We start from the raw sequence: 8,698 nt of genomic DNA, 5'->3' as shown, positions 1-8,698 counted from the left end.
AAAAAAAAAAAAAAGACTTTTTTTTATCTCAGATGAAACGGAAAAAGCGACGGTTTCTCGTCTTGCTTTGGTGGTCTGATCGGGGCTGTCGGGTCAGGGATCGCGGAGCGCCGCCGGGAAGGAGGAGGAAGAGAGACGATTCCAGGTAGGGAAAAATTAGCCAGGCGAGTCTTTGGTTCATCTCCAAGGGAAAGGGGGAAACGCAAAAAAATAATAATAATAAAGTAGAAAGAGGAGGGGAGGGGGGGGAGACAAACTCGGAATTCCCGGACCTGCGGGAACTAGGGTGTTCAGAGGTGACCAAAACCAGTTCCTCCAGAGACCTCACTGGGAGGCATGGCTGGTTTCCTTCTCAGCACCAAGTGCCAGCCTCTTCGATGTTAATGTCTCCTCCTCTTTTATTTTATTTCAGCCTAAGGAAAGGAATGAGGAGGTAGTGAGTCTCAGTTCCTCCTCCCTCCGGTTTTCACCCACCCCCCTGCCCGGATTGCCCATCTCGGTATGCAGCCCCCTGCCCAACTTTCTTCCCCTCGGAAGGAAGGAAGGAAGGAAGGAGGGGGTCTGTCTTTTCTTAATTTTTTTTTGCGGTGCCTTTAAAAAAGCAACTGCTCTCTCTCTCTCTCTCTCGCTCTCTCTCTCTCGACCTGCTTCTTTTCTTCCGGGTGTGCCACGTATGGGGAGCTTAAAGGCACGGTTTTGTAAACAACTCCACCAAAGCATGGAATTTATTGTACACATACACACACACAATCTTTTCTCTTATTTTTTTTACACTAACTCATATTTATCAGTAGTAATCTGTCTCTCTCCCTCTCTCCTCTCTCTCTCTCTCATCCATCTCTCAATCAATCATCCATCAATCAACCAATCAATCTACCAAACTACCTACCTGCCGGTATCTGTCTGTCAGTCTGTCTCTGGATCTACCTCCATCGATCTACCTACCATATCTCTCTCTCTCTCTCAATCAATCAATCTATCATCTTTCCGGCATCCATCTCTCAATCAATCTATCATCTATCAATCTACCAACCTACTTACCTACCGGTATCTACCTACCTAACCTTTATCTATCCATCCATCCATCTATTATCTATCTCTCAATGTATCATACATCAATCTACCAACTTACCTACCAGTATCTGCCTGTCTTCTATCAATCTATCAATCAATCTATCAATCATCCATCTCTCAATCAATCATCCATCAATCTACCAACATACCTACCGGTATCTACCTACCTACCTTACATCTATCTATCTATCTATCTATCTATCTATCTATCTATCTATCTATCTATCTATCTATCTATCTATTATCCATATCTCAATCAATGTATCATCCATCAATCTACCAATCTACCTACCTACCAATATATGCCTGTCTTCTTTTTCTTTTCTTTTCCTTTCTTTCTTTCTTTCTTTCTTTCTTTCTTTCTTTCTTTCTTTCTTTCTTTCTTTCTTTCTTTCTTTCTTTCTTTCTTTCTTTCTTTCTTTCTTTCTTTCTTTCTTTCTTTCTTTCTTTCTTTCTTCCATCTCTCAATCAATGTATCATCCATCAATCTACCAACCTACCTACCAGTATCTGACTGTCTTCTATCTATCTATCTATCTATCTATCTATCTATCTATCTATCTATCTATCTATCTATCTATCTATCTATCTCATCCTATCCATCTATCTTCTAATCTTATATCTATTTATCCATCTATTTGTCCATCTGCCCATCAATCCATCCATCTTTCTCTCTCTCATCTCTCTCCTTCACCTATGTAAAGGTGCCACTCACCTGTCTATTCATCTATCTGTCCATCCATCTACCTCAAAACTTGAGATATACTCACAAAAATGTCTATAGGTTTATAACACACACAAAAAACCCATCTGTGTGTGTGTCTGTAAATAAATGTATTTCTACTTTAACACTGTATTCTTTCCCCCTATATTTTCCCTCTCTACTTTTTAAACAGCTGCTGTACCTTCGAAACTCACTTTTTCCCCTAGGGAAGACAAATGCACATGGGTTAAGGCCTCCAGGCGTTTACAAAAGATAAAACCGTATTCCCAGCTTTGCAGGGCCTTATGTCAGGGATCTAAGCTTAAGGGTCTGAATCACCCAGTTCATTGTGTAGAGCAGGAGGAGAGTTAGTGACAGATTGTGTATGCTCAGTTCACTGCAAAAAAACACATTGTGATGAGACATTATTGATCTGAAGAACTTTACCCTATTCTGCAAACTCGGGGGAATGCTGTTTTTCTGCCTGCCCGCACTTTCTCCCTGGAGGAACGGTCTAAAGTCCAAGCGTTAGAAGTTCAAGGTGATCTTCGGGAGAATGCTTGGCTCTCTAACGCTGCTGCTCAGACCTGAGACAACCTGTCGTAGAGGCCTCCCACCGGCACTGGTTTCCCCTAGAAAACAAGAGCCTCCTCCTGCGGTTATTCTTCACCGTTCTCAGACGTTGAGGTTCCTCAACCACTCACCCAACCAAACAAACTCATTCTTAGCTTGCCCCTCAACTCTCCAACGCGCCAAGTTCTCATCCATCTCAGCATCCCCAAACAAAAAAGTTGGGCGATTCTTCTAGGTTTCAAGGGCCACCTACCCCATCTTCTGTTACGTCTGCTTGACGAGTCTCATCCGGGGTCAATTCTCAAAGGAGGGACACACACAATGGTGCTTATGCTACATCTACAATGCTAAATATTGACCCGAATGTGACTGCACTGCACACCGGAACAACTAGACACAAGGACAGTTTTTTCCCGAAGGCCATCACTCTGCTAAACAAATAATTCCCTCAACACTGTCAAACTATTTACTAAATCTGCACTACTATTAATCTTCTCATCGTTCCCATCACCCATCACCTTCCACTTATGACTGTGTGACTGTAACTTTGTTGCTGGTAATCCTTATGATTTATATTGATATATTGACCATCATTTGTGTTGTAAATTTTGTACCTTGATGAAGGTATCTTTTCTTTTATGTACACTGAGAGCATATGCACCAAGACAAATTCCTTGTGTGTCCAATCACACTTGGCCAATAAAGAATTCTATTCTATTCTATTCTATTCTATTCTATTCTATTCTATTCTATTCTATTCTATTCAACAGGTTACAAGTCTTACGGCAGTCTTTTTCTCAACCTCGAACCTTCTCAAGAAAGATCTCAGGGGACTTCTGGGAGTTGAAGTCCATCGGAAACTTGGGCAAGGCTGAAAAACACTTGAGACTCTAGCCACATTTGCAAACCGTTACAGGCACTATCCTGGTTTGTTCCCCTAAGTCAAAACGTGCTTCTTGTAGGGATGGGGTGAACCCCCGAATGATGGTTTATCTAGTTCAGGAGACCAGGATGTAAACACAATGCGGGAACGCACGTCTATTTTTTAAAATTAGCGGTGTTAAATTCAACACCGCTAGTCTGAAGAGAAGAGCATGAAGCCCAGCAAATGGTAGAGGAATAAAGTTCTCCTTCTACTAGAGCAGTAACTTTTTCCGGACCAAGCATGGGGCCAAAGCGTGTGCGCACATGCGCGAATATGCACATGCCCCCAACCCCCCAAAATGTAATGTGTGCCCTCCCTGCACATGCACAGCAGAGACCCAAAGACCAGCTGGCCTGCGGGATGCACGCATGCGCAGCGGAGTTGAACTGGGGTGAAGGCTCATGTGCCATCAGAGAACCCCTGGCTCGCGTGCCATAGGTTCGCCATCATGGCACCAGAGGGTCTTCTATGGTGGTGTTTATACAAATAATGGGAATCTTTGTTGCTGGCAATCCTTATGATTTATATTGATATATTGACCATCATTTGTGTTGTAAATGTTGTACCTTGATGAAGGTATCTTTCCTTTTATGTACACTGAGAGCATATGCACCAAAGACAAATTCCTTGTGTGTCCAATCACACTTGGCCAATAAAAGAATTCTGTTTTTATTCTATTCTATTCTATCTCTCAATTCAGACAATCTAGAGAGAGAATCAGGTCAGGCATGACTTAAACCCTGAAAGGCATCCTAGTTATTCATTCTTGCTTTTCTTAAATTGGTTGGATTAAGGTGGGTTGCTTTTTTTTTTTCCAAGGGAAAACAAACCGGTCATATAAGTCTCAAGACAGCTCACCCTTCATGCCTTTTTGTTTGCGGATCCTGCGCAAGAGGATATAAAACCCCGAACGTTCAGAAACAACAACTAATTTATAAGCAGGTCCGTCTACGTGCAGCTGCGCTGTGCTCCATTATTTTTACTACAGGCCGAAATACAACGATTAAGACAGGTATCAACAGAGAGCAAATATGGGTTGCGTTGCAATCCGTAGCCCGTTCACTGGGGAATAAATCCGCGGCTTATTCCTGGATTAACGGGTGGGGTATTGCAAGTCTTACACTGTAATCTTAAATGTTGCTAAGATGTAAGCCTGGGATCGAACCTTCGAGGGGTTGCACAATTCCCCTGTAACCACAAACACCAGAACTAAGGAACACCTTAAATGTGAAATTGTGTTTAACACCGCTAATTTTAAAAAAAGAGACGTGCGTTCCCGCATTGTGTTTACATCCTGGTCTCCTGAACTAGATAAACCATCATTTGGGGGTTCACCCCATCCCTACAAGAAGCACGTTTTGACTTAGGGGAACAATTAAATTGTGTAATGTGACATTTACACAACAACAAATTCTTAACAATCCGAAGCCAAACACCCTGAAACCGGCTGTAGACGAAGCAACTTTTGGGCAAAGAGACAGGAAAAGTTTTTTTAAATTTAGAGACACCTGCATGCAGGTAAATTTAGCTACAAGACAGAGGAGAAAGATACATTTGTAGCTACAAGACAGAGGAGAAAGATACATTTGTAGGACCCAGGTGGGAGGTCGAATTGTGGCTTGTTTTAACTAGGGTTTGTTGAATATGGGCCAAGGTCCGGGCTCAGAGCAAGCCATCATTGGGTAGCTAGGATAACTTCTGGCTTGGTACAGACACCTGTATGCAGGTGTACCTGGTTATGAGACAGAGGAGCTTGCGGGATCCCGGTTGGAGGCTAAATCGTGGCTGGTTTTAACTGTGGTTTGTTGAGGCCGATGACTCATCGCAGCAAAAGGCAGAACGGGCAAGGGATACACGTGAGTTAAGACGCACCTACGTGTCTTGCACGAGCCCTTTCCGGCAAGACTTGCGCTGGGGAAAACGGCTCTCGTGCTCGGAAAAAATCTCCCCCCCACAGGTGTGCATGCAGCATCAGTTGGGGGGCGCAAGACCGACGCACCGACCCGAATTTTTTTTCCCCCAGCTCGGCCGTCCCCCTTAGGGACGCCTTTTGCACGCCTGCAGGCACGTGGGCATTTTGCATGCTTCGCATCCCCAGTTATAGGGTGCAAGCGACCCCTCCCCAGGTTCCCAGGTTTGCAAAGAAGTCTCTCCAAGCCCTTCTTTGGACTGCCCCCTTGCAGCTTGCAAGGGCTCCCCCAGACCCATTTTTAGAGCTCAGCTGCCTTGCTTGCACCCCCTCCCCAAATCCATCCCCCAAGGGGAGAGGTGCATTGCTCCCCCATAACCACCTCATCCTTTCCCAATGCACCCCATGATGGTGAGTGGGGGCGGGTGGGGTAGCAATCAACCTTGGGGAAGGGTCTCTCCTACCTCCGCGCTCGTTCCAGACTTCTCTGCTAGCTGGGCTTGCCAGCGCTCTACGCCAACTGCGCCCGCTACGCCGCTGGCGTAATTGGGAAGAAAGGGGCGGGGAGAAAGCCCGCGGCGGTTCCAAAGCCGCAGATGCTGGAAGCCGATTGGATAAGCCACGAATTGAAGGGCCGAAAAAAAAAAAAAGGGGGGGTGGCAAGGCATCCGCGTCTCCATTGGCTCCGCGTGACCACGACGGCGGAAGGGAGACCGGCTATTGGAGGATGCGTGACGTCAGTCATGCGAAAGGGGAGGAAAAAAAATAAGGCCCGCCCTCTGCATTGAATTTAAAGGATCGGGGATGCTTGTGCCTGCTTCTGCAACCGGGCGCCCTCTGGAAGGCAGAGGGACTCCCACGCCAATCATCCCCGGCCATCGTGGGATTAGTTAGCATATCTTTAGGGCGTAGGGGATGGGGATTCAAAGGTTGAAAGGCTGAGTGGGGCTTTAGGTGCTTGGGGCGATGGGAATTGTAGTCCCGACGAATCGAGAGGGTAGCTGGCTTTGGGGGATAACAGTAACAGAGATGGAAGGGACCTTGGAGGTCATCGAGTCCAACCCCCTGCTCACGCAGGGGACCTGCGCTAGGGGTTTTCTGATCGACAAGCTCAGTGTCTTAGCCGCTGAGGCACCTAGTCAGGGGATGATGGGCTTTAGGATGAAGCCCATCTGCCAGGCAGCAGGTTTTTGTAAGGAAGGAAGAAGGCGAATTACAGGGGGCAGGCCAGCCGGCCATCAAGGAATCGACCGCATGGTAAATTTGGAGCAAGATTAAATATATATATATATATATATATATATATTCCAAATAAAATAAATTATCCTGTATCCTGTTTTTCCACAGTGGCTAAGCAGATGTTCTATAGAAGCCCACCCAGCTGCTTCCTCTCCCTATCAGATCGGAAATAGGATGGCAGGATGCATTCCCATCATCCTCTACCACCCGATGGTCGTGTCACTGTTGAGTCACTGTTGATCGAAGGCAGGCAGTCCTCGACTTACGACCACAACAGAGCCCCTGAGGTTTACGTTGCTAAGTGAGACATTTGTTTTGCCCCCACCTCCCGTTTAAGGACTTTTCTCGCCACGCCTGTTGTTTTGCCCCCACCTCCCGTTTAAGGACTTTTCTCGCCACGCCTGTTAAGCGAATGGCGGTAGGTCAGAGGACCTATGAAGGATCTAATAAAACCACTTTATTAGTAATAAATATAAATAAATAAAGATCTCTTCTATTAAAAGAGGGGGGGGGGAACCCCCACATTTTCCTAGCTAATTATAACGCTAGGATGGAAAATCTCTTTTGTGATTCAGTCTTCTAAACTTCCCCTTTGGACTTGCTGTGTGATTATACCAATGGATTATACGTGTTTCAAAGTTAAGTGGGTCTGTAAATCCGGCTATTCCCATGCATATTGATTCAACGGCTTTGATCGGAAAGCTTTCGTTTCTTCCGAGGCTTCACCTTATAATTAATCGGACTACGAAACCGATGTTATGAATCCAACAGATTTGTAAAAAAGGCCCGAAGAACCCACGGATCCCCAGGATACACATCAAATGTCTGAAGTTCTCAGGAGCTGACATCTCAAATGCACCTGGGCGCAGGCTAAATTAGCGCGTTTTTATAAGCAGTGTTTGCTATAATAAGCCTAGTTGGGCGATAAAGCCTAGTTTTTATTTGGAGTCCAAGATTAATGTGGAAAAGGGACCATTACTGAGCTCCGACGGGTTAAGGCAGGGGTGTCAAACTCAAGGCCCCTGGGCCGGAACTGGCCCGCGGGTTGCTTAAATCTGGCCCACAGGAGTGGCCTGTGGCCTATTTTCAGCCGACAGAGTGCTGCAGGAGGCTAAAAACAGGCCCTGTGGGGGCCTGATGAGGAGGAGGTATCCATCCAGTCTCTCCACCACCACCCCCTTGAAGAAATCCAGTTTGACACCCTTGCATTAAGGCATGGTTTGCTTAGCCATGATTGGGAAGCTTACACATTATGCTAAGTCACAAACAATAGTCTTAATACTGATTCATAGCGGATTAAAATCCTTAGTCGGGTTCGTTCAACACAATGGCTTCGTTTATGAGCCGTGTTTGCCAGGATCAACCCTCGTGGGTGAATCACCAATAAAGATACCAGAGTTTGGCCGAGATCCTGATCAACAAGCGAGTGACATCATGACTGCGCAATAATCTTGATCACAATGTTTTTAATAATTTAGGTGACTGTCTTGGTTAAAGAATGTATGAAGTGTGTGAACTTAGTCGTGGACAATGGACAAGCCAGACGGATGGTGCCCCCTCTTCTGATCCCAATTTGTCAATTCAACGGTGTTTTGACAGGATTCCTCAAAGACCCTTGTCATGGCTTGGCTTCCTCAGTTTACCAATCCTTTGTTGGGGTTCATGGTCGTGCCATGGTTAATCATCTGCCAGCTTCTCACAACGGGAAAATTTGACCGTTTGAATCCGGAGGAAGTCAGCTGCCCATCATGACTGCTCAACAGCTGGCTTGTTGTACACCCCACCCCCCCCGTTTTGTCTTCTCAAGCATGATGGTTAAAATCCCAGATGCTTTGACGGTACCGGCGATGCTTTCTCCAAGCTTGGCTCGTGGACGTTGATCTGAGTCAGAATCTCTGCCTGCCAGGAAAACCGTTTTGTCCCAAGGAGCTTTTAGCTGGTAAGAGGCCAACTGGACATTTGGGGCCATTAACCGAGGTAGGCTTGGCTGATGGCCAAGAAATGTAATAGCACTTAATTGGCCTTCGTGACCCCTATTGTTTCCTGGCTTTTGTAATCTTACCAGTAAAAATGTCCCTGTAGCAGGAAGAGTGGAGAAAGTGCTGGAAAGATTACGTATTACAGGAATGTGTGGGGTTTTTTTTTTTTTTTAATTTTTGCTTTCTTGCATTAGAAGCATTGCTGCTGTTTTCTGGGACGCCAGAAAGCTTTCATTCCCAGATGGCTGAGAAAGCTGGGGGGAAAAATGTGCCTTATAATACCCCACAGAGGTAAA

The 8,698-nt window shown here is 45.7% G+C and overlaps 1 protein-coding gene across 1 annotated transcript in view; it reads right to left on the bottom strand.

Moving 5' to 3' along the window:
- EEIG1 (estrogen-induced osteoclastogenesis regulator 1) overlaps window positions 1-5,711 on the bottom strand; it is a 69,441-nt gene extending 63,730 nt beyond the window's left edge. The window contains exons 1-2 of the mRNA XM_058159360.1: window positions 5,649-5,711; window positions 1-413 (exon numbers count right to left, since the gene is read on the bottom strand). The exon at window positions 1-413 is cut by the window's left edge and continues 351 nt beyond it. The gene's annotated coding sequence lies outside the window, so the exon portion shown is untranslated. The remainder of the gene's footprint in view (window positions 414-5,648) is intronic.
- Window positions 5,712-8,698: the final 2,987 nt, after the last annotated feature.

This window comes from Ahaetulla prasina, chromosome 16 (assembly GCF_028640845.1).
Source record: "Ahaetulla prasina isolate Xishuangbanna chromosome 16, ASM2864084v1, whole genome shotgun sequence".
In the NCBI taxonomy this organism is placed as follows: Eukaryota; Metazoa; Chordata; class Lepidosauria; order Squamata; family Colubridae; genus Ahaetulla; species Ahaetulla prasina.
Note: the sequence above shows the minus strand (reverse complement) of the source record. Positions and strands in the feature narration are given on the sequence as shown.